Consider the following 22,844-nt stretch of genomic DNA (forward strand, 5'->3'; position numbering starts at 1 on the left):
ACATGATACAAACGCAAACAATAGAAGTGCAACAAAGTAGGGAGATGAAGCAAATATTCCTTACAGATAATTAATATAGATACATCTTGCCCACCTGAAGGCTGGACATTCTCATTCACACACACATTCCTGAGGGAGATGTAGACTTGTTAACTCACTTCTGAAGAATGGAGAAGGGAAGGGGCAATATTTCAACTTTATAGTGGAGCTCCCTGGCAAACACATTGATTGCATCAATAGCTGATTATGAGGTGCACAGTATCTTATAAAAACAACTGGAGTTTGCTGATGGATAAATTAAAATTATGCTTTTTTTTCCTCAACATTTTTGGGTTTGGGGAAACAGCAGGAACTCCTCTCCTATACACTGAGCACTCCCTTAAACAAATATGTTAATGCTTTCCCCAATTCTTACTGTAGATATCAGTAACTACTTTCTGAATCCATATAATAGAAATAACCAAATATATAAAATAATAGGCTAAATATTATTCACATTAATTCAAAATATTTACCAATAAAAGTGAATAGGTTGGGATCATATTTACTAATGAGGCAAATGACATTATTTGATAGAGACAGCCTAAGTTGAATTTTTGGTTTCTTCTGCTTTCAGAAAGTGGCATGAACTTTTCTCTAAATTTTCTACTCACCTACAGAAAATATCAATGGTCTCACCAATTCCTGCTTTCAAAATACGTGTATGAAAGTCAATTCACCGGTCAGGTCCTCACAAAGTGCTAAGTGCAGCTTTCAGAAGTCTCCACAGCTGGGGAGTTCCAAACACACTCTGCCTCTTTTTGAGAAGAATGAGCCTGGCTCCTTGAATGTGCTTTTATAGTACTCAGAAACTACGCCCATTTCCTCTCAGTGATTACATCTTATAGGTGTTTAAGCCGATGATTAGGTTCCTTCAATAGTACGAAAGGATTGATTGAACACCTTTGCTAATCTCTATGAACAAACCTCTACAAATGTGATCTTATCAAGAGGCACTGGGTTTTCAACAAGTGAACACCCAAATTGTGACTTCATATCTACTTTTTTTTTGATTGAGGACATTAATTTTTATTTTGGGGGTTGGGCAAACACCCGGAATTGAGTAGACATTTATTTTTTAGCATGTATTTTTTTTCTCTTCTTTTCTTTTTTTTTTTGGTATGGGCAGGTGCCAGGAATTGAACCCAGGTCTCTGTTTCCTGTCTCCTAAAGATCTCTCATACTATATGCACATAGAGAAATAGATAGATAGATAGAGATATGTCAAGTTGATGATGCTAGGAAGTTCCTACAATTATGTTTTTCAAAATAATGTTGAATTCCAGAAGTGCAAAAACCCTCTCTGCAGGCTCACAGTTATTTAAAAGGCCCCCAAGCAATTTATTTTTTTCTATTTCCTTTAGTCAATTACCCAAGCACCATCCTTTCCTCAGTGAAGCAGAGAAATATGTTCATTAAAAAATTATATATATGCTTCCAAAATTCTTCTGACATTGTAAGAACGATGAGATTAAAGCATTTTCATTTTATTTTTTGTTTTTCTGCATTTGACGAAATGTTGGCCAACAGCCTACGGTACTTGTGTAGCAGCAAATAAAATTCAAATGTTACTTTTTCTGGAGGAAAAGAGGATGACTGAACCTCATGGTGTTCAAAGTCCTCTGGTTAAACGGCTAGTCCTGCATGGAAGCAATAAGCCCATCAACTCCGCAGAGAAAAACTTATACAAAAAGTGCGTCTGGGAGGCAACCTCAAGGTGAGGGGAAAAATTCAATTTTGCATTTCACCTTCAGTTAAATTCTTCACTGTAATTACAGTCACCACGGAGCTAAAAATCTGATAGGCTGGTTTGACAGTAATGTCGATGTTGGTCTCATTTATTTCAGTAAATCTGAGACCTTGAGACCCTGAAACCAAGCTCTGATACAGATTCAGGTGAAACGACGAGGGTGAGGATGGAGAGAGTTTAGGGGAGAGAGGGGGTATTGAATGGTCAGTTTCAGAATAGCCTGCTTAATAAAACTCTGTTTTCTCTCCTCCAGTTTGTGCTTTTCCACAGCCATCCCAGGGACCTAATTTGTTGGCCGCTCCTTAAGGACCGTCCACCTTCAGGACCACCCTCCCTCCCAGAGGCGGACCAGGCAGAGGCCTCCTCCTGCAGCCTTTGAGGTCCGCAGAGAAAAGCCCCCCGCCCCGCCCTCTCCACCTCTGCAGCCTCCATAAGGCTCTCTTCTCAGTTGGACGACTCAGTAAATTATACAGTTAATTTTCTCTGTGACCTGCTCCTCATCCTTGTTCAGCAATCATCTTCACTCAGCATTTCAGCTCGTCATCACTTGGCCCTATTTAAATTTAATAACACGGTACATTAATTAATTAGCCATAATATTTATTTAGAATTCATTGACCGCCTTCCATATGGAAAACCACTGTTTGGGGCTCTTCAGATATTACAGTATCTATCCCAGAAGTTAAAATCTTTCAGCAATAAAGTACACTATTTTATATTTATTTTGGTTATGATACCGTCTGAATTCTAATAAAAACTGCACAGAGTGGGGACCAGGTGGGGCGAGGCCAGGCAGATGCCTGAGGGGCGGGGCGAGGCGGGGCTCAGTTTCCCGTGGTGCGGGCACTCAGCGGAGACCTGCTGCCTGCAGAGAGGGGCCCAGCCTGCAAGCGCTGAGCAGGGAACCCGTGGTGGTGTAGTGGAGCAGGTAGAAGCAGGTAGAAGCAAAAATCTGAAATGGTGGAACAGTAACCCATGATAAACACTGGAATCTGGAATGTGTTCTCTAAGTACTGGAATCTGTTCTCTAATTACTTGTTGAAGTGTGCATTGAAAAGTATTGCTTTGCCTTTCTTTGCTTTGTATATATGTTATATTTTACAATATAACACATTGAAATAATTGCTGCTTTTATTATTTCTGCCATAATTATTATTACATTATATTTACTGAGGAGAGGGCCAGGCTAATTTTACTACTAGCTTTGATTATTATTATTCCCTGATTTGAAATGTACCAGAAATAGTCACAGAGAGCTTGGCATTCTCTCTCTTCCTCCTATATTCCAAGAAAATGCATGGATTTTTCCCATTTGTCTGTCTGTTTAAGGATTTGAACGTGGGCTTTCTAAAGTTATTCTGCTCTCCTGAGCCCTTATTTCCTGTTATAACAATGTACCACTAGATATTATGCATCTACATAATATCTGAAGAGCCCCAAACAGTGGTTTTCCATATGGAAGGAGGTCGATGAATACTAAATAAATATTATGGCTAATTAATTAATGTACTGTGTTATTAAATTTAAATAGGGTCAAATGATCTATGTATACTATGATACTGTGGCCATCAGGATTTTATAACCCTATTTTTTAACTGACTACTCTCTTCTTTCTACAGTGTATATGTCCTTAGATTGTGAAAAACAAAAATAACAACAATAACAGCACTTGTCACATACCACTGTTTGAAGATCTGAGATGTTCACTCTTTACACCTGGTCATCTTGATGTGGCCAAGAACAATTCTAAGTACTTTCCTGCATGGGGAGCCGAGTGCTTCACTTCCGGCAGAAGTTACTGGGAGGTGTATGTGGGGAACTGTCCAAACCGGGTTATTGGATTTTGTGATGCTTCTTGGTCAGTGAGGAATGATATGCTGGTTAACTCTGAGGGAGTGTTTCTCCTTTTTTGTATCAAAGAGAATGAACAGTGCAGCCTTTTTACTTCCTTTGGGTCACGTTGGGGTGTTCCTGGATTATGATTGTGGTGCAGTGAGTTTTGTTAATGTGGACCACAGCCCCCTCATCTGTGGTCTCCTCTCATGTGCCTTTTCTTACCCTCTCAGACCTTTTCTTTGCTCTGGAGCCACATGAGAGGGCACAGGTTAGAACCTGGCCGCATATATTGGGAGCACCAATCCTGAGAAAGGTAGATACTGCTTTTTTTTTTTTTTTAACGTTTTTAAAATTGTGAAATAGAACATATATACAAAAAAGTAATACATTTCCAAGTACATTTTAACATGCATTATAGAGCACATTCTTAGCTTTTGTATGGATTATAGTTGCATGAGTTTTTGTTTTTTCTTCTAGTTGTTCCAAGACACTGGAGACCAAAAGAAATATCAATATAATAAATCAGCAGTCATACACATCTGTTAAATCTTATCATCTCTGTTATATACCTCCTTCTCTTTTATTTCTTTTTTGTGAAAAATAACATATATACAAAAAGCAGTAAATTTAAAGGTACATTGCAACAATTAGTTATAGAACAGGTTTTAGAGTTTGCTATGGGTTACAATTCCACAATTTTATATATTTACTTCATGCTGCTCTAAGATTCTGGGAACTAAAAGAAATATCAATATAATGATTCTGATTTAAGCCCTACCTTCTCTGAATAACTCTACCATCACCTTTGATCTTTTTTCCCACTCTTTAGGGGTATTTCAGCTATGCCTATTCTAAATATTTCATGTTGGAAGGAGCTGTCAATAATATGGGATGGGGGGTGAAACTAGTTGACATTCTAGAAAGGCTGGCTTCTCTGCATTTCAGAACTTATCCAGTCTAGGGACACATCTGGAGGTTGTAAGGTTTTGGAAAGTTACCTTAGTGCACAGAATCTTTGTGGAATCTCATATAATACCCTACATATTCCTTGGGGTTAGGCAGGGATGTCTTTGTTGGGGTTTGGTAAGTTATGGTAGGTAGTGATGTCTAACTGAAGATTACATAATAGTGATGTCCATAGTTGCCTCTCAACTCTGAACACTGATACTGTATTTGTTACAATTCTTTTCCCTCTTTTTCTCAGGATGGCATTGTTGATCCCACCATGCCAGGGCCAGGCTCATTCCTGGGAGTCATCTCCCATGCTGCCTGGGAGATTTTCATCCTTGAATGTCGTGTCCCACATAGTGGGGAGGGCAATGGTTTTCTTACAGAGTTAAGCTTAGCAAGAGAGAGACCACATCTGAGCAACAAAAGAGGTCCCCCAGAGGTGACACTTAGGCATACCGATAGGTAGTCTAAGCTTCACTGCTACCTACATAAGCTTTACAAGAGCAAGCCTCAAGATCAAGGGTTTGGCCTATTGATTTGGGTGTGCCTAGTGTTTGACACAGTATCAGAGGTTTCCCCACTGGTACAGTTTAATAGTTCCATAATTTTTCTCCCATCCTTCAACGGACTTTTCCAATACTTTCTAATTGTCTGATTAATATAATCTGCATGTATCCAAGCATTACATTAAGCTATACAGGATTAAAGGCTTTCATTCTTATTTTGGATTCCCTGTGTTTGGATTGTTTAAATGATCTATCCAGACAGGATGAGTTAGATTATGTGCTACAGAAAATTTAGATTCTGGAAAAAATTAATCTTTTTTTTTTTTTTTTAATCTCAAAGATGAGGTAAAGTTCTAAAATACAGACAATATCTTCCTTACTCCTCTGTTCTCAGTTACCTTAATCCTGACCTGGTCACCTTCATTCTTATCTCCAAATACCAGCTTATACATACATAAAATAGCCCCGTAAAAAATCCAGAAATAACAATTACTACTTCCAACTACAAGTGACTGCTATAAGAGCTTACAGACTAGGCCCCAGTTTCCTTAAAAGTAGTTTCTAAATGAGTTCATACAATATTTGTTCTTTTGTTACTGGCTTATTTTGCCTCACCATATGTCCCCCAGGTTCATTCACATTGGTGTATGCCTCACAGCTTCATTCCTTTGTGTAGCAGCACAATGTTTGATCATATACCTACATATGATCACTTCCAACTACAAGTGACTGCTTCTCAGTCAGTACATCTTTCAGCTACCTCCATCTACTGGGACACATGTAAAACGTTCAGAGTCCATCACACTCTCCATTTTAAATAATTTACTTGTTCCCAAGAGAAAGATAGCTAGTAAACACACCCTCACCAAAGAGAAAATCCACACCTCTTCCTAACTCTTTTCCCTCCCCCCATCATGTACCCTGAAATTGCTGCGTTACTATTGAGGTTTTCCTATTAAACATAGCCCATACCATGCAATAACATTTTTCCCTCTATACCCCCAAATTATACATTCATGCAACGATTTACTTTTATTTGTAGTTAATTAGTGGGGCACATGAATCTATACCACCCTGTATTAGTTAGGGTTCTCTAGAGAAACAGAATCAACAGGGAACACTCACAAATATAAAATTTATAAAAGGGTCTCACATGACCGTAGGAACGCAGAGTCCAAAATCCACAGAGCAGGCTGTGAAGTCGACGATTCCGATGGAAGATCTGGGTGAACTCCACAGGAGAGGCTAACCAGCTGAAGCAGGAAGAGAGTCTCTCTCTTCTGAATCCTCCTTAAAAGGCTTCCAGTGAGTAGACTAAGACTCACTCATTGCAGAAGACACTCTCCTTGGTTCATTACAAATGGAATCAGCTGTGGATGCAGCTTACATGATCATGATTTAATTCTATGATATGTCGTCATTGCAACAGAGAGGCTAGCACTTGCCCAACTAGACAAAGAGGTTCCACCATTTGGCCAAGTTGACACATGAACCTGACCATCTCACACCCCTTTCAATCATGTTTACTGTTCTAGTTTGATAGCTGCTGGAATGTGATACTCCAGAAACAGAACACTTTTATAACAGGGAATTTATTAAGTTTGCAAGTTTACAGTTCTAAGGCCGTGAAAATGTCCTAATTAAAATAAGTCTATAGAAATATCCAAATTAAGCCACCAACAAGAGGTTACCTTTACTCAAGAAAGGCTGATGAAATTCAGGATTTCTCTCTCAACTGGAAAGGCACATGGTAAACATGGTGGCATCTGCTGTCTTTCTCTCCATACTTCTTGCTTCACGAAGCTTCTCTGGGGGTGTTTTCCTTCTTCACATCCAAATGTCTCTGGCTGCATGGGCTCTTGGCTTTTGTTGATCTGGTGGCTTTGCTGGATCCCATATTTTTTTCTAAGCATTTCCTCTTTTAAAGGATTCCATTAAACTAATCAATACCCAACTGGAATGGGTGAGTCACATCTCCATCTAATAAAGTTTAATACCCACAATTGGGGGAGTCACATCTCCATGGAGATAATCTAATCAGGTTTCCAATTTACAGTATTGATCAGGAATTAAAAGAAACAGCTGACTCCACAAGGTGGATCAGGATTAAAACATGGTTTTTTTAGGGTACATAATCCTTTCAGACTGGCACATTCACCTTTAGTATGGTAATTTCCTTATGGACCCACCAGTGAACTTCCTTCACTTCTATATATTCCCTTACAGTTAAGTTCAATCCTGTCAACTAACTGTTCACCCATCTCAAGTTTCTTTGTATCTCTAGGTCTCCAATATTATGTATTATAAAACCCTTATCATGGTTATAAAGGTGGAATCATACAGTATTTATCCTTTTGTGTCTGGCTTATTTCACTCATCATTATATCTTCACTGCTCATCCATCTTGTCATGTAGTTCAGGCTGTTATTTTGTCTTTCTGCTGTACAATATTCCATTGTATGTATATACCATATTTTGTTAATCCACTCATCTGTTGACGGGCATTTTGATTGTTTCCATCTTTTGGTGTTTATGAATAATGCTGCTGTGAACATTGCTGTGCAAATCTCTGTTTGAATCACTGCTTTCAGCTGTTTTAGGTGTATACCACATAGTGGTATTGGTGGATCATAGGGTGATGTGCACATGTCCACTCATGCTGTGCCCCTTCGGCTCGGGACAAGGACTGACCTGTGCACTTGGGGCACACCTGCTCCCAGCCCATGCAGGCTCAATCCCAGCCCACTGCCCCTGAGCTCTGTGCATGACCCTAGATCCGCACACACAAGGACCCTGCCCCCCAGATCCACACATCTGCACAGTCACATCCTCCCCGCTGGGCACTTCTATCCATGCAAGGACCTCTTGACTCTTACACCCCACTTGCCCTGCATACTTGCATACTCTTGCCCCACCTCACAGCAAATAACCTTCTCACGTATCTGGCAGGTATTCTTGGGCACATCTGCATCACATAGTCTTTGCACTGCAGTAGTGGGCACTCCTACCCCACCCCATCCCTGCACCTGTGAATCAGTGCCAGGGCCCCACCCACCCGTCATCATCCACTGACACATGTCCCACAAACTCTGCGTCCTGTGCCTCACCCTTACACATTTGCCCATCTTTATCCCAGCCCCCCTGCACTCCCCCCACAAGGGCACACTTGTGCCACGATTTCTGTGCCCTGTACTCCATACCCTGACACCAATGACCCACACAGTTCACACACCCACACACATCCTGCCACATACCAGCCCCGTTCATCCACTCAGCATCCCATCCACTTCTTGCTGCACCCTACCTGTGTGTCCCCCATGCTGCACAGTTTGTCTGCAATCCAAGGTCTGCCTGAGCAGCACATCACCCCCATGTCTCCTACATACACTTACACAACACGGTGACCTGTACCCCATGCACACAGGCACCATCATAGAGACCCCAAACTGTGCATATATCTCCGCCACAACCCACCGCTGCATTATTGTGCCCCCCTACACCCCACATCCTGCTCCATACCCATCCCACAAATACAGAGCTTTAGATTACTGAAGGAAATCAACATCCAAAGTAACTCTAATAAGGTATTTGCATGCCATGAAGACAACAGGAGTTCACTAACATTATGAAGATGCAGACAGATACAGTCCAGTCTAATGACCATTCATCTCTAGTGCTAATGAAACATTCTCCAGGTTAGAGCATATGCTGAGGCATGAAACAGGTTTTATAAATTTAGAAACATCGAAGTTACTCAAAGCACTTTCTCTAATCACAATGGAGTCATGCTGGAAAAGAATAACCAATGAAGAACAAGAACTTTCACAAACATATGGAGGTTAAATAACATACTCTTAAATAACCAGTGGATCAAAGAAGAAATTGCTAGAGTAATCATAGCTATCTGGAAACAAATGAAAATGAGAATACAATATATCAGAACTTATGGGATGTAGCAAAGGCTGTGCTGAGAGGGAAATTTATTGCCCTCAAAGCCTATATTAAAAAGGAAGAAAGAGAAAAAATTGAGGACTTAACTGCTCACCTGGAAAAACTTGAGAAAGAACAGCAAACTAACCCCAAAACAAATAGAAGGAGAGAAATAACAAAGATTAAATCTGAGTTAGATGAATGGGAGAATAGAAGAACAAAAGAAAGAATCAATAAAACCAAAACTTGTTCTTTGAGAAAATTAATACAATCGATAGGCCACTAGCAATGCTGACAAAGAAAAAAGGAGAGAGGATGCAAATAAAACAAGATCAGAAATGAGAAGGGGGTGGGTCATTACCACAGACCCTGAAGAAATTAAAAAACTAATTTTTATATATATAATTTATATATATATATAATTTTTTTATTTTATAGTTCTCCATGAAGAACTATATGCCAACACATTAGACAACTTAGATGAAATTGATAAATTTCTAGAGACACACAAACAAGCTACACTGACTCAAGGAGAAATAGAAGATCGCAACAAAGCAATCACGAGTAAAGAAATTCAAGGAGTCATCAAAAATCTTCCTACAAAGAAAAGCACAGGGGCGGATGTCTTCACAGGGGAATTTTATCAAACATTCCTAAAAGAATTAACACCAATTCTGGTCAAACTTTTCTAAAAAATTGAGGAAAAAAAGAACATTACCTAACTCAATTTATGAAGCTAACATCACTTTAACACCAAAACCAGATAAAGATGCTACAAGAAAGAAAATTACAGACCAATCTCTCTAATGAACATAGATACAAAAGTTCTCAACAAAATATTAGCAAATCGAATCCAACAGCACATTAAAAGAACTGTACATCATGACCAAGTGGGGTTTATACTAGGAAGGCAAGGATGAGTCAAGACAAGAAAATCAGTTAATGTAATATAGCACATTAACAAATCAAAAGGGAAAAATCATATGATCATCTTAATTGATGCTAAAAAAGCAGTTAACAAAATTCAACACCCTTTTATGATAAAAGCACTGCAAAAGGTAGGAATCAAAGGTAACTTCCTCTATATGATAAAAGGCATATATGAAAAACCTGTAGCCAGCATGGTACTCAAAGTTGAGAGAGTACTCTTCCAATCACTTATCAATGAACCAAACTCCCTTTGTACCTTGTGTTCACTTTCTAGGAAAAACAGTGGCCATACATTGAAGATCTGAAATGGGCATACCCATTTCTTATTGACAATCAAGACCCTCATCACCTCATCATAGTCTGAGACACAGATTTTACAGACCATGTCTTTGTCTCTGTTGGGAGGACACCAAAGCTCCTATGCACTGTACCGGGTGTAGGGAAATATCTCAGGAGCTAGTCTTCAATATCAATACCATCCTGAGGAAGCTGGCTGTTGTTGCCAAAAAGTCAGACCTTGTGACAAGCAGAGCTGAGAGGCACAGGTCTGTGGGATACACAGGGAGCCAGAGGAGCTCTTCTGTGAGGTTGATAAGATCCTGTCCTATGGGCTCTGCTCTGAGTCCCCAGAGCATGTCAGTCACTGCCAAGACCTGAGGAAGGGGCTGCTGAGGAATACAGGTACATGATGCCTATAAAGCAATAGAAAATAATTAAGACTATAAATCAGAGAGAACATTGAGAATTGTAATAATGAAACTGATGAGAATAAAATTGGTGGAGATGACATATTTCAATGTAAATTCAAAGACATTAGCATACATTTTCACTGTTTTTGACCAATTTTGACATTTTAATCATAGCAGGGTTGAGCCTTCTCCAGGGAATTTTATTTAGAACTACTGGACATATACATGGAATTGGTTCATTATGGAGCAGGTGGCACCAGGAACACTGACTTCTGAGGCAAGCTGGCTTCCGTTTTAGGTTGCACAAGTATCTAAGTGCAAATTTCTCAGGAAATCGATTATGTTATTCTTAGGGTCCCTTCAAGATTTGTTTTATGTTTTTGGTCACCCCTACTATAATTCTGCAAATATGAGAATCAATTTAGGCTTAATATGGAAACATCTGACCATCCCATTCTAACTCAAGATTATGAGCATTCTCTCAGTCATTGCCTATTTACATAGGTAAGTGTGCGGTTGGTAACAAAATCTCTCTGTTGCTAAAATTCATGGTTCTTTTGCAGAAGCAACTTTTGAAGATAATGGAAACTTTAAGGAAAATGATTAAGGAAGCACGAAGACATCTAAATTAAGACGTTAGCAAAATCCATGGAATTGTGAGAATGAAAATTTTTTTTAATGTTGGCATAATGCTGAATAGACCTTTTAGCTAAATTCAAGTAACCAACTGAAAGATAGTGATATCTTCGCAGGGAACAACAGCAGTTTCAAAATGTATCTATAATACATTACAAGCCAGTACACAAAAAAACGATATACGGGCTAATCAGTACTAGATATGCACACTTAGATCAACAATGAAGGTTTGAATAAAAATTTTTAGGCACTGAGTAAAAAGACACCATTGCCCAAGTCTGGCTGTGAAGCAGAGGAGAAATAGAGTAATAGCTATAGAAACTATTGGGTAAACTTTTGTTTGTTTTTCATTTTATTTTGATATATACTTAAATGTATTTAAGTATTTATATGAATGAGTTAGAAAAACATGAAGACTAGAAGAAGTTTTACTTGGAGGATGTGTTAGTTAGATTCAGTTGTCAACTTGGCCAGGTGAGCATACCTAATCTTGTTGCTGCGGACATAAGCCAACGGTATGTGAACCTCATCTGTTGCTAATTACATCTGCAGTTGGCTAGGAGGCGTGTCTGCTGCAATGAGTGACGTTTAACTTAATTGGCTTGTGCTTAAATGAGAGAACGCAATGTAGCACAGCCTAGCAGCTCAGCATTCCTCATCTCAGCACTTGCAGCTCAGCCCAGGCCTTTGGAGAAGTCACCCCGGGGAAAGTTGTTGGAACCCAGGGACCTGGAGAGAAGACCAGCAGAGACCATCCTGTGCCTTCCACGTAAGAAAAGAGCCTCAGTGGAAAGTTAGCTGCCTTTCCTCTGAAGAACCAACAAAATAAATCCCCTTTTATTAAAAGCCAATCCGTCTCTGGTGTGTTGCATTCCGGCAGCTAGCAAACTAGAACAGAGGAAATAATTGATGGGGTCAATATTCTGAGGAAGCATCACAGGAAGGGAAGCTGGGGCAAGCTAAAGGGCTTGGTTTAAATGGAGACTAGATTTGAGTACAGAAAAAGGATGGACAGAAAAGACTAGAAAATATTCAAGACCCAGTTACGGGATAGAAATTTATTGAGATGTTGCCTGATGACACCAATGAATGCTTGAGGTATGAAGTTTTCTGTTGGGACTGAGGATTGTTGATCCTTCTAATCCTATATCAATGCAGGATTATATGCTCTTAATGTGACTATCAAGACTCAATACCAGATGATGCAACTATTTCTTTATGTGGAGGCGCATCTCCATCTGGAGACACACGAGAGAGAAGTAGTAGAGATTTTCCAACAACTCAACCTCAGTGAAGAGCAAATGATTCAACAGAAAGAAAGCGTGAGAGAAATGTACAGCTAGCTGACAGGAACCTGCCACATGCCCACCATGGTTCTTCTCCAGGTGAGATGGGAGGTCCGTGCTTAGAGACAGGAATCCTTTTCTAGTCAGTATTGCCACGACACTGAACTGTTCTCTGCATATGCCATTATTTTCAGGAAAGTCTCACATGCCCTTTGACTCTCATCATTTTCTTTGTCCAATCACTTATTTCTTCATATCCTGGTAATCTGTGGGAAATGTTTGTATTTTAGAAGAAAACATAAGATACAAATATTTCTTGTGTGATCTGGATTACTAGGTACACACACAGATTATCCCAAAGTACAAAATTCCATGACCAAGGGAAGTTTCATATCTCTGAGAGGGATTCCCAAATTCTGCTCCCCTGATCCATCATCACCTCTGCTGAGCCACACGCAGTTGCTGAAGACATGAGGCTTTGCTGCTCATAGGGGCAAGTTGTGGAGAATTTGGAAATTAATTTCAATAAATTCTATAATTATTTTATTATTTGATTTCCTGTTTTAATTGTTGTCTAATTAGGTATACCTCTCTTTGGGCAATGCCTATGGGAACCCAGATCATCTTCCTAACCACAGCTTCTTCATGAGCCCCTTCCTCCTTAACTCCTTAACTTAACTTAATGTTTTGCTCACCACACTTTCTGCTCTGGTAGTGTGAAACTCTGATTTTTCTCTAGCTAGAACAAATATGTATATATTAGCTTTAAAATATAAGAGTAATAGAGGGGAAGTGAAAGAGCAGTTAACTCTATTGTATAATATTATACTCATTTTTCTTTCCTTATAGGACTTAGGAACCGTATTTGAAAGATGAGTACATAGTGACAATATTTCATTTGGGGGAATGTTGTTCCCATGTTGATGAAATGGATGAATGTTTTTAGCTACTAACTTATTTTTTGGTGGTAAATTTCAACTTTGGTTCCAAATAGGCACAACTAAGAGCTGATGTTCCTTTGCCTCGGATTTTTCTTTCTGATGTGGATGAATTCAATTATTCCGAAAAACAGTTTGACCTTCTGGGATCTGTTCACCCCGTTCTTTCTCTCTTCCCCAGTAACGTTACTGAGCAGCTGATGCTAAGGTGTCTCAGAGAAGGCATGTGCATGAAAGTGGAATGTCAAAAGGGCACAGGAAACAGGGATCTTACCTAAGAATTGGAATGGAGTTTGGTTTTATGTCCCTGAATTGCAGTAACCAGGTCCTGCCCAAGCAGAGTGTCTCCCAATCATAGAAAGAACCTCGGAGTGGAAGGGCTCGCAGTTTGAAATAGTTTGTTAATTGACAAGGAAGACGAAATCTGACAGGCTCAGAGAACTATCTTTCTATTGACCTTGAATGCATCAGTGGGTAAAGGAAATATTTGTCTTAATTGCTACTATATGCCCACTACTTAATTCAGTGATTAAAGCATGGTATGGCATAAATATGTGATGAAGGAATGAGTAAAAACACAAGAGAATGAGCTAATATAATCTACATTGAAAATTTATTCCTGTATGTAGATAAAGTATCAGGAAAGAGAATTCTAAAGGATTATGTAAACTGGAAGCAAAAAATTAATTGATTTCTAAATTCACAGGCTGAGGAAATTCCATTCCTTTAAAACTTGAAATAATTATAATATTAATTTATTTCAGATAACTCCAGTATGAGTAATATATACTAGGAACAGATGAATATACATATATATTTTTTTTTCAGAGGAATATATTTTGTAAAGTGACAGGGAAAGAGAAACCAAGACTCAGAATCTTGAAGAAACTGTTAGGAAGTAAATGACATATGTATGAAATCTCTAATCATAAATAAAACATAAAGGAAAGAAAAGTTATAGGTACAAAAATGGAAATTAATTGAGACTGAAAACATGGTATGAATAAATAAATCCATGAACTTTTTTTTTAATAAACAAGAAAGGAGACAGCCTAATCAAGAAGAAAGGAGAAAGCACAAATGAAAAATTATAGGAGACAAAATACTTAAAATTATCCATGAAATTGCATTTCATAATGTTATGCAAATATATATTTTTAAATATTGAGTAAAATCTTTAAATTTATAGGTAAATGAAAATTTACGTGTGTTACTGGTGACCATGTACAAATAATAAAAAAGGAAAGTGCCATCTTTATTCATATTCTCTGCAAATAAAGATCCAACACTTTGAAAGAAAATCAATTTGAAAGCATGATTTCTTTTCTGGTGCTGATTGTATTATTGCATGATTATTATATCTTTCCAAATTTCTGCTTTGTTTGATGTAGAGATGTACATTCCAAGATAGGCATTAAAATCAACTGTTTAGTATATTCATATATGATTCCCGTGAAATGGATGCAATTTATAAAGTGTACTTTAACACTTTTTAATTATCATGTATTCAGAAATTGCTTTTGGTTGGTAAATTCTGTTTGAGTAAACAAAGAGCAGCAAAGATATATTTAAGACAGTTAAATTAATCATTGAATATAAAGGAACTTTGGCCAACGCCCTGTGATAATCCAATCACTAGCATTAATGATTGGTTTTCAAACCAAATAAGACCACCCCTGGAGTCAGGCATTGAGAGTCAAACACTTGAGTCCCAAAACTTCTTTCAAAGTAACATGTCACAAAACTAGATTGTTTGAAGGAGGCATACAGAGGTTACGTGAGTAGAACTGAATATATAACCAATGAAGTTTTCCATGAGGCTTGAGAGCCCTTTTTGTGCCTCAGTTTTCCCATTTGGATCATATGCAAGATAAATCCTATCTTGCTCTAGACACAAGTATATTATTGAGTCACAACCTGACTAAAATTTGGCTTCAGTCTTTGACTCATCAAATCAAAGCAATTTTTTTACCTAAGAGCAATGCACTCAGACATCTTTCAAGTCTTCCAGAAAAACACTATTTTACAGACCCATCCACCATAGGCTGTGGAAACAGCTTTTGCAGGTTCTGTCTCTTCCTTTCTGGGAAGAAGCTGAAACTCCTGCCAAATGCCCCACAAATGGAATCCTCACAGTGCACAGACTTCAAAACCAATATTGTTGTGAAGAACCTGTTGTCCTGTAGTAAACAAGAAAATCTCTGCCAATTTCTGGGCTCTGAAAAATAAATGTGTGGGATGCACAAGGAAGCTAGGAAGATCTGTGAAGAGAAAAAAATCCTGCCATGTTTTCCCTGTTCTAAGTCTCAGGAGCACAAGACCCACAAACCCCTTCTATAGAATGGGCTGCTGAGGATTATCAGGTAAAATTATGCTCTGAGAGCACTTCCAGAGGGCGGAATACAATAGCTGTAATATACGGAAAATGAGGCTCATAATGTGTGATTAATCCACTATTTACAGGGTACCCGATATGCTTCAGGTACTCTTCTAGGCACTGGACGTAAAGTGATGACTAAAATACACTCATATACCTGCCTTCATGGACCTTGCATTCAAATAGGATAATGCTTAAATTAATGATATAATTATTTGAATTGTGTAGTATAATGTTCAGGCAACTCTAAACCCCTCATTTTCAAAAAATGACGGTGGTGACCTAAACTACAAGTGCTAAAAGGTTTTTTTATATTAGGACTATAGTAAAAATGCACAAAGAAGCAAGATAAAAATAAATTGGAAGGATGGGTCTAGCATCTATAGACCAAAAATCTGCTGCAAGATGCTTATCTGAAGATTAGCCATATTATATGAATTCCTCATAGAATAGTCACTTAGACAATTACATTATATTTTGTGATTCTGTGGCATGAAATTTCCCAGAATTTAATAGGTATGAGGGTAAACAGGGAAATATTATCATCTTCATACTCTCCTGTAGTCCATTTATCTAACATCCTTTGCCTCCCTCTATTAGGGACTGAAACCCGTAATATTTGCTTTTCTGGGGATCAGATTCATAGTTTGTTTACAGGAGAAGCTCCTACAGCAGATGAGATCCCTGTGGGAAGAGATATAGGATAATCAGAGATATCTAAATGAAGAAAGCAGAATAACCAATGTGTGATGGTGAACAGGAGGCTGTTTCTCTGGGAACCAGTCTGAGACAGACAGGTTTGAAACTTACACCTAGAGGAGTTGATCTTAAGGCACCAGGTTCCATGAGATTCTGTGAATGGGTAAACAGTAAAAAAAGTATCCATCTGGTCCATAGCATGCCGATCGGTTAGGATTTGTATGTCCTAATATATCAGCAAAAAACACAAAAGGACATCAAAATGTGCAACAAAATGTGGAAGCAGGGCTAACGTGTAGTCATATATAAAGATTTAGGGAAGTCCAGTAATCATTGTTCAGGAGGTTACAAGTTTCTCAGTTTCAAATCAACTCAACTGGGTTCTGAAAGACTCATCAGTCTTTAAAATCCTTATGTTATTCAGGCAGAGATTTCTTCATGAGCTGAATTGGGAGATTGTACACAATCAAAGGAGCAAGTGGTCAAAGATAGAATCCCGGGAAAGCCATAAGATAAAGGGCAAAATAAGGAAAATGAGACAATGGCGGAAACTCAGATAAGCAAAGAAACATTTTAAAGAAAATGGTAAGTGGAAAAACAAATCAAAGGAATGTTGGTAATAGTGTAAATTAAGTCCTTCCCACATGCCCTCAATGTGACCAGCATTATACGATTATCCTCATGACTAATTACAGCTGAGAAAACTGGGCCCTGGGGCAGGAAAGAAGGCCAAGAATCTCTTCTTGTCTTTCCTCTGATTAATTCCTGGTGAGCAAGGATTCAGGATTGTGTGGAATAGCATCTATTATTAGATACTGGAAACTGCACTCTTTCAATCAGAAAATTCTATCTCTATTCCCAGCTCTCCTCATAATATGTGTATGATTTTGGTCAGATTTAATCTGTTTTCCTTGACTGATTATACTTGGATGTTATTTTTTTTTACAATATTATGACTCCAATTCTTATAAGAGAATTAAATGAGAATTAACTTTCCAATTTTTATATTCATTTGGGGTTCCTGTAACAAAATTGGTGACCAGACATAAAACATATTGGTCTTCTCGAACCCTGCGGCCCTGATGGAAAGCATGGACATAATATTCTAGTTGACCAATGAAGCAATTGCTGACTTGGCGATATTAGTTATGAAGATGGGCAGGGAGCAGAGGAAGCTACCATTGGTGCACAATGTTCAGGGCCTACAAGGGGGCATCTGCCATACTCAGGTGTTGCGAGGACAGTTCCCAGAACCCTTTATCAACAATGTTGGTACAGTTCATTGGTTTCAGTCACATAGAACAACTTTCTCCTGGTCTTAGAGGAAGGGTGGCAATTTGTCAAGCTGTTGATGAACAGCAGGACACTCTCCTTGCCTCACTTGCAACTTGCAACCAGCACTCCAAGATGTGGAGCTCCACTGCCTACTCTGAGGTGGACAGTGAGCTCCAGGGTGCGTGGGGTGGTGGTCTGGGTCAGTAGACAAAGGGGAGGCCAGCCAAGTTGTGTCGGGTAAGAGAGACAGGACTGAAAGAGAAGAGAACACAGCTCCAGGGTCCAGTGAGCTTCAGATATTTACCTGTTCATTTCAGCTAAATCTCTGTATACCCATAACTTTAAAAAATCCAAATTTAAGTCATGTTTTAGTACTTTGTGCAAAGCTAACTAATCATTTTGTTAATTTACCCTTTTACAAATAATACTCTCTTGTTTTATTCATCACGGTTCTCCAGGGAAACAGAACCAAGAGGTTATATATATATATTATATAAACATTATAAATATAAAGATATTTGGGATTTATTATAGGAGGATGATCATTTAACTGTGAGGAAAGGCAAATCTAAATTCTTACGGCAGGCCACAAGCTAGGAACTCCAATGAAGTTTTTTGTTAAATGATGAATTCCCCAGGAGAAACTGTTTCTGGCTGAAGTTGAAATGAAAATTCTCCTCTCTGATGCTGAAATGATCACTTCTCCTTTTACAGCCTTCAACTCACTGGATGAGACTTCTCTCATGGTTGAAGGCAATCGCCTAAGTTGACTATAGATGTAATCAGTCATAGATTCAATCAACTTAATGATGATTCAAATCTACAAAATATCCTCACAATAATCATTAGGCCGTTGTTTCCATGACCCAAACAACTGGGTACATTTTTACCTAATCAAGTAGATACATGAAATTAACCACAACAGTTGAATATATTAACATAATTACAAGTTGGAAACATATTGAAAATAAAATTTGCAAATGAATAAGGAAACCAATTTCAAAAAACTTTGATGAATCCTGATTTTGTCAAACGATATGTATTCAATATGTTATCACCCAGTGAAGATGCCCTATTACCAATTTGAGTTTGATCTATTTAATTTTGAGTAAATCATGGGGGATTTTTGCCTTATCTAGTGTTTATCCCGTCTCCCTAAACTCATAATTAAATCAGCCAGGATGCAAGACATTTAACCCACTAATTCTCATTTTCCCAAGTCACCCACAATAATCATTCATATTTTGATCTAAAATGCCACTTTTAACTCTAAAGACTGTGAAATTTTATTAGAACAATAGAAATTTAAATGGCAATCCAGAAGATATGATCATATCAGATCTTAGATCACAGTGAAGAAAGGACAGAAATCATCACAGAAAGTAAGGATGTATATTTAAATATGAAGGGAATGGGAATAGAATGCAAGACCCCAGAAACTCAGAAATGAATTTGTCATCTGGGTGTCATTTGCATGGATCAGCATTGGAGAGAGTTTGTAGTTAGTTATTTATAGAAATTAGGAAGCGTATTAAACCAATCAGTGATGCAAAGGATGTCCACCAGCTGGTCCTCAACTACAGAAACCTAATCAGGGCGGGGCTTCAAGCTCCCTGATATAAAGGCATCCCAGAGGCTTCTCTTCAGAGGCACTTACAGTTGGCTGGACTGTGGAGACCTCAGAAAGCTACAGCTGCTCTCCAGAGAGCCAGAGAACCCAGACCTCCGGAACTGAGTTAGATGTCATTTATCCCAATACTGGTGAGACTATTTATAGAATATCCAGGTGAGTACAGAGCTGAGTAAATTAATTTGTATTTCTTTCTCTTAAAAATAAACAATTTTAATTTAACTCTCCTCAGGCTTAGACTTTCTTAGGCAGATGGTAACATACCTAATTAATAAAAATTATGTAGTTAATTGTAGTTTACTCAAACTATGGAATGATAATCTCTACTATTAATTTGAATTTTATAAAATAATACGAACTTTTCTGTTATTTCAGAATTCTTTATAAGCATGAATTGTGAATTTCCTGATGGGCAGTCCCAGATATTATGCAGTCCTAGGTATCATGGCATGATACCTCACTTAATTGAAAGCCTTGATGTTGAATGTGAGAAATACCTCTTTAGAAACTTTGGTTACGGTTGCAGCTTTGGTCCTTTAAAGTGACCAATAACAATCCAGAAATTGTTTATGGTGTTAGAAATGTGACCTTGCTGACCACAGTGAAACTGAAGAACCAGAAAGAGGGGATTCTCTGCCCTCACTCTGGTTTGGAAGTGGCAATTCTGATTACTTCCAGTCATTGTTTTAAAGCAAAATATATTAGATGACACTGGGACTGTTATTTTAATTGTGGATTTGTATTTTTTTAATGCGAATGATCTTTTGATCAGTTAGTCTGATTTGATTACGGAATCTATTGCTTTTCTATTATGACAATGGAGAGTATTTACATTAAGTTTACTTAAATGTGTTGATATCAAAGAGAAGAGCACATTCAATTGTTAAAATTTTGAGAACTGAAAAAGTCAAAGATGAATGTAATGCTAATCAATTATTTTGTATAAGAGATAGATGGAAGCGGTACTTCATCATAGAATAAAATAAAGCACGTCCAGTGACTTATTTTCATTTATATAGATAATCTGTACATCTGCAGTAATTTTTCTCAGGTCATTCTATCAATGGGCAGCAAGAAGAGCTTTTCTGAGTACAAATGTAGAAAGTTAAGTGTAGAGAGGTATTTATTTCCACCTCTCACTTCCCACATTACCTGCATATTTCCTCATGACATAAATTTTATCTGGATATTTATGCCTCTGAACTTCTGATGAGAGTTACATTACCTTCTTTTTTATAGCTGTACCAAAAGAGATTGTCCCTGCTAGAATATGTGATTCCAAATAATATGCTTCTTCTGATATTTCTTAATACAGATCATGTCTATTGACCTTGTGAGAAGTGAAAAAATTAGCTCTTTTCTCTTATAACACTTTTGTTTTCTTGGGAGTTTGTAAGGTTCATTTCCCTGGTTTTCTCTGAACCCATAACAAATTCATTCTCAAACTCTGAACTGAAAACTCTTCTCAAGATTTGTAGATATATCAGCTAATCCTTCAAATTCAGCTAAAGATCTTTTCTCTCTCCTCTGGTTTAGGGAAAGAAGCAGCTTCCCACTGTGGCTGGACTTTGGTGCCTCACTCCCTTATTGTGTTCTGGTCACCTTGCTGACAACATTATAAGTAGCCCCTCATTAAAGGGTCCTGAACCATCTGCATAGATTCTATTTCCTGCTGTCCTGACTGATAAAATCTATTTTTTAACTTTCTCATTTTTTTCTACTTTCTGAATTTTATTTTCTTAATATTCTATTGAAAATTTTAATTTTTGCTATAGTATACTTAATCTCTTGAAATCTTTTGTTCCTTTTCAAAGTCTCTTGATATATCTATATTTTTAAGTAAGGATGATTTGTTTTTTTCCTCTTGAAATAAAATGCACATGACATAAATATCACCATTTTGACCATTTTTAAGTGTACAATTCACTGAGTATATTCATAATATTATACAACCATCACTGCTATCTAATTCCAGAACATTTTATCCCCCCACAAAGATGTCCCATACCAATTAGTAGTCACTTCTCATTCCCCCTTCTGTCCATGCCCTGGTGACCACTCATCTATTTTCAGTCCCAGTGAATTTGCCTTCTCTGGATATTTCATTTAATGTGTCCATACAATATGTGGTCTTTTGTGTTTGTTTTATTTCACTTAGCAAAATATTCTCAAGACATTGTTGCAAGGGTCAGTAGTTCATTCCTTTTGATGTCTGGATAATATTCTATTGGGTGGAGACACCACATTATGTTTCTCCATCCATCAGTTCATGACCATTTGAGTTGTTTCCACTCTTGCTATTTTTAAAAATTCTTTCTACCAGCTCTATAACTTGGTAATTTGCATAAACTCTTAATTTTCTTAGTTTCCTCATTTATATGATGACTATAATGGTAAACCAGCCTCATTAAGTTAAGAAAATAAGATAAGGGTAAAGCATTTGTGTATTAGTTTTCTAGGTCTGCCATAACAAATTTCCACAGAGTGTCTTAAAATAACAGAAGCTTATTCTCCCATAGTTCTAGAGGCCTGAAGTCCAAGATGAAGGTTGGTTTCCTCTGAGGCTTTGAGGGACTATCCATCCATTCCATGCTTCTCCATAGCTTCTGGTTTCAGTTTGCAATCATTGGGGTTATTTAGGTTGTGGCAACAAAACTCCAACCCTTGCCCCTGTCTTCACATGACCTACCCTATGTCTCTGGGTCTCTGGGTCTCCTCTTATAAGGGCACCAATATTCGTATTTAGAGCCCATCCTAAATTCAGGATAATCCCATGTTGAGTTCCTTAATTACATCTGCAAGGACCTTATTATGAATAAGATCACACTCATAGGTACTAGCGATTGGGACTTAGACATTTCCTCTTGTGAGATATTATTCAACCCACCACAGTTTGGAAAACTGTCTGACTCATAAAAGTGCCATATAACAATACAACTCAATTTTCATTTTCACTGCTCTACACACATCATCATACATTTAAAAATCATTGAAAAGAGACCAATTCATCCTTTTTAGATTCAGATTCCAAATATTATACATCTCATTTCTAATGTTAGACTACTCTTAGAGTATGTCTGATATTTTTTATTTTAAACAATCATAACTTACAAAATAGTTGAAAGGTTAATACAAACAGCTTATTTTTTTCCTGAAACGTGACAATTACTTGTGGCCATAAACACAATGTATGGATTTATTTGTTTCTTATATTTTTTTCTACTTTTTCTTGTGAGTGTTACTTTTACCTTAATTAGTTTTTCTTTTCTTTTAGCTTGTCCCCATTCTTAGTTTTCTAAGAATACTGATAAAATAGTATTTTTCCTGATTTTTGAAATTAAAAACTCAAAAGCTTTTAAGTTTAATCTTTTT

At 37.7% G+C, this 22,844-nt stretch overlaps 1 pseudogene; it reads left to right on the top strand.

Moving 5' to 3' along the window:
- Positions 1-2,585: 2,585 nt before the first annotated feature.
- Positions 2,586-22,844, top strand: part of LOC143645099 (tripartite motif-containing protein 43-like) — a 601,918-nt pseudogene continuing 581,659 nt past the window's right edge.

Source organism: Tamandua tetradactyla, chromosome 8 (genome assembly GCF_023851605.1).
Source record: "Tamandua tetradactyla isolate mTamTet1 chromosome 8, mTamTet1.pri, whole genome shotgun sequence".
NCBI classification, from domain to species: domain Eukaryota; kingdom Metazoa; phylum Chordata; class Mammalia; order Pilosa; family Myrmecophagidae; genus Tamandua; species Tamandua tetradactyla.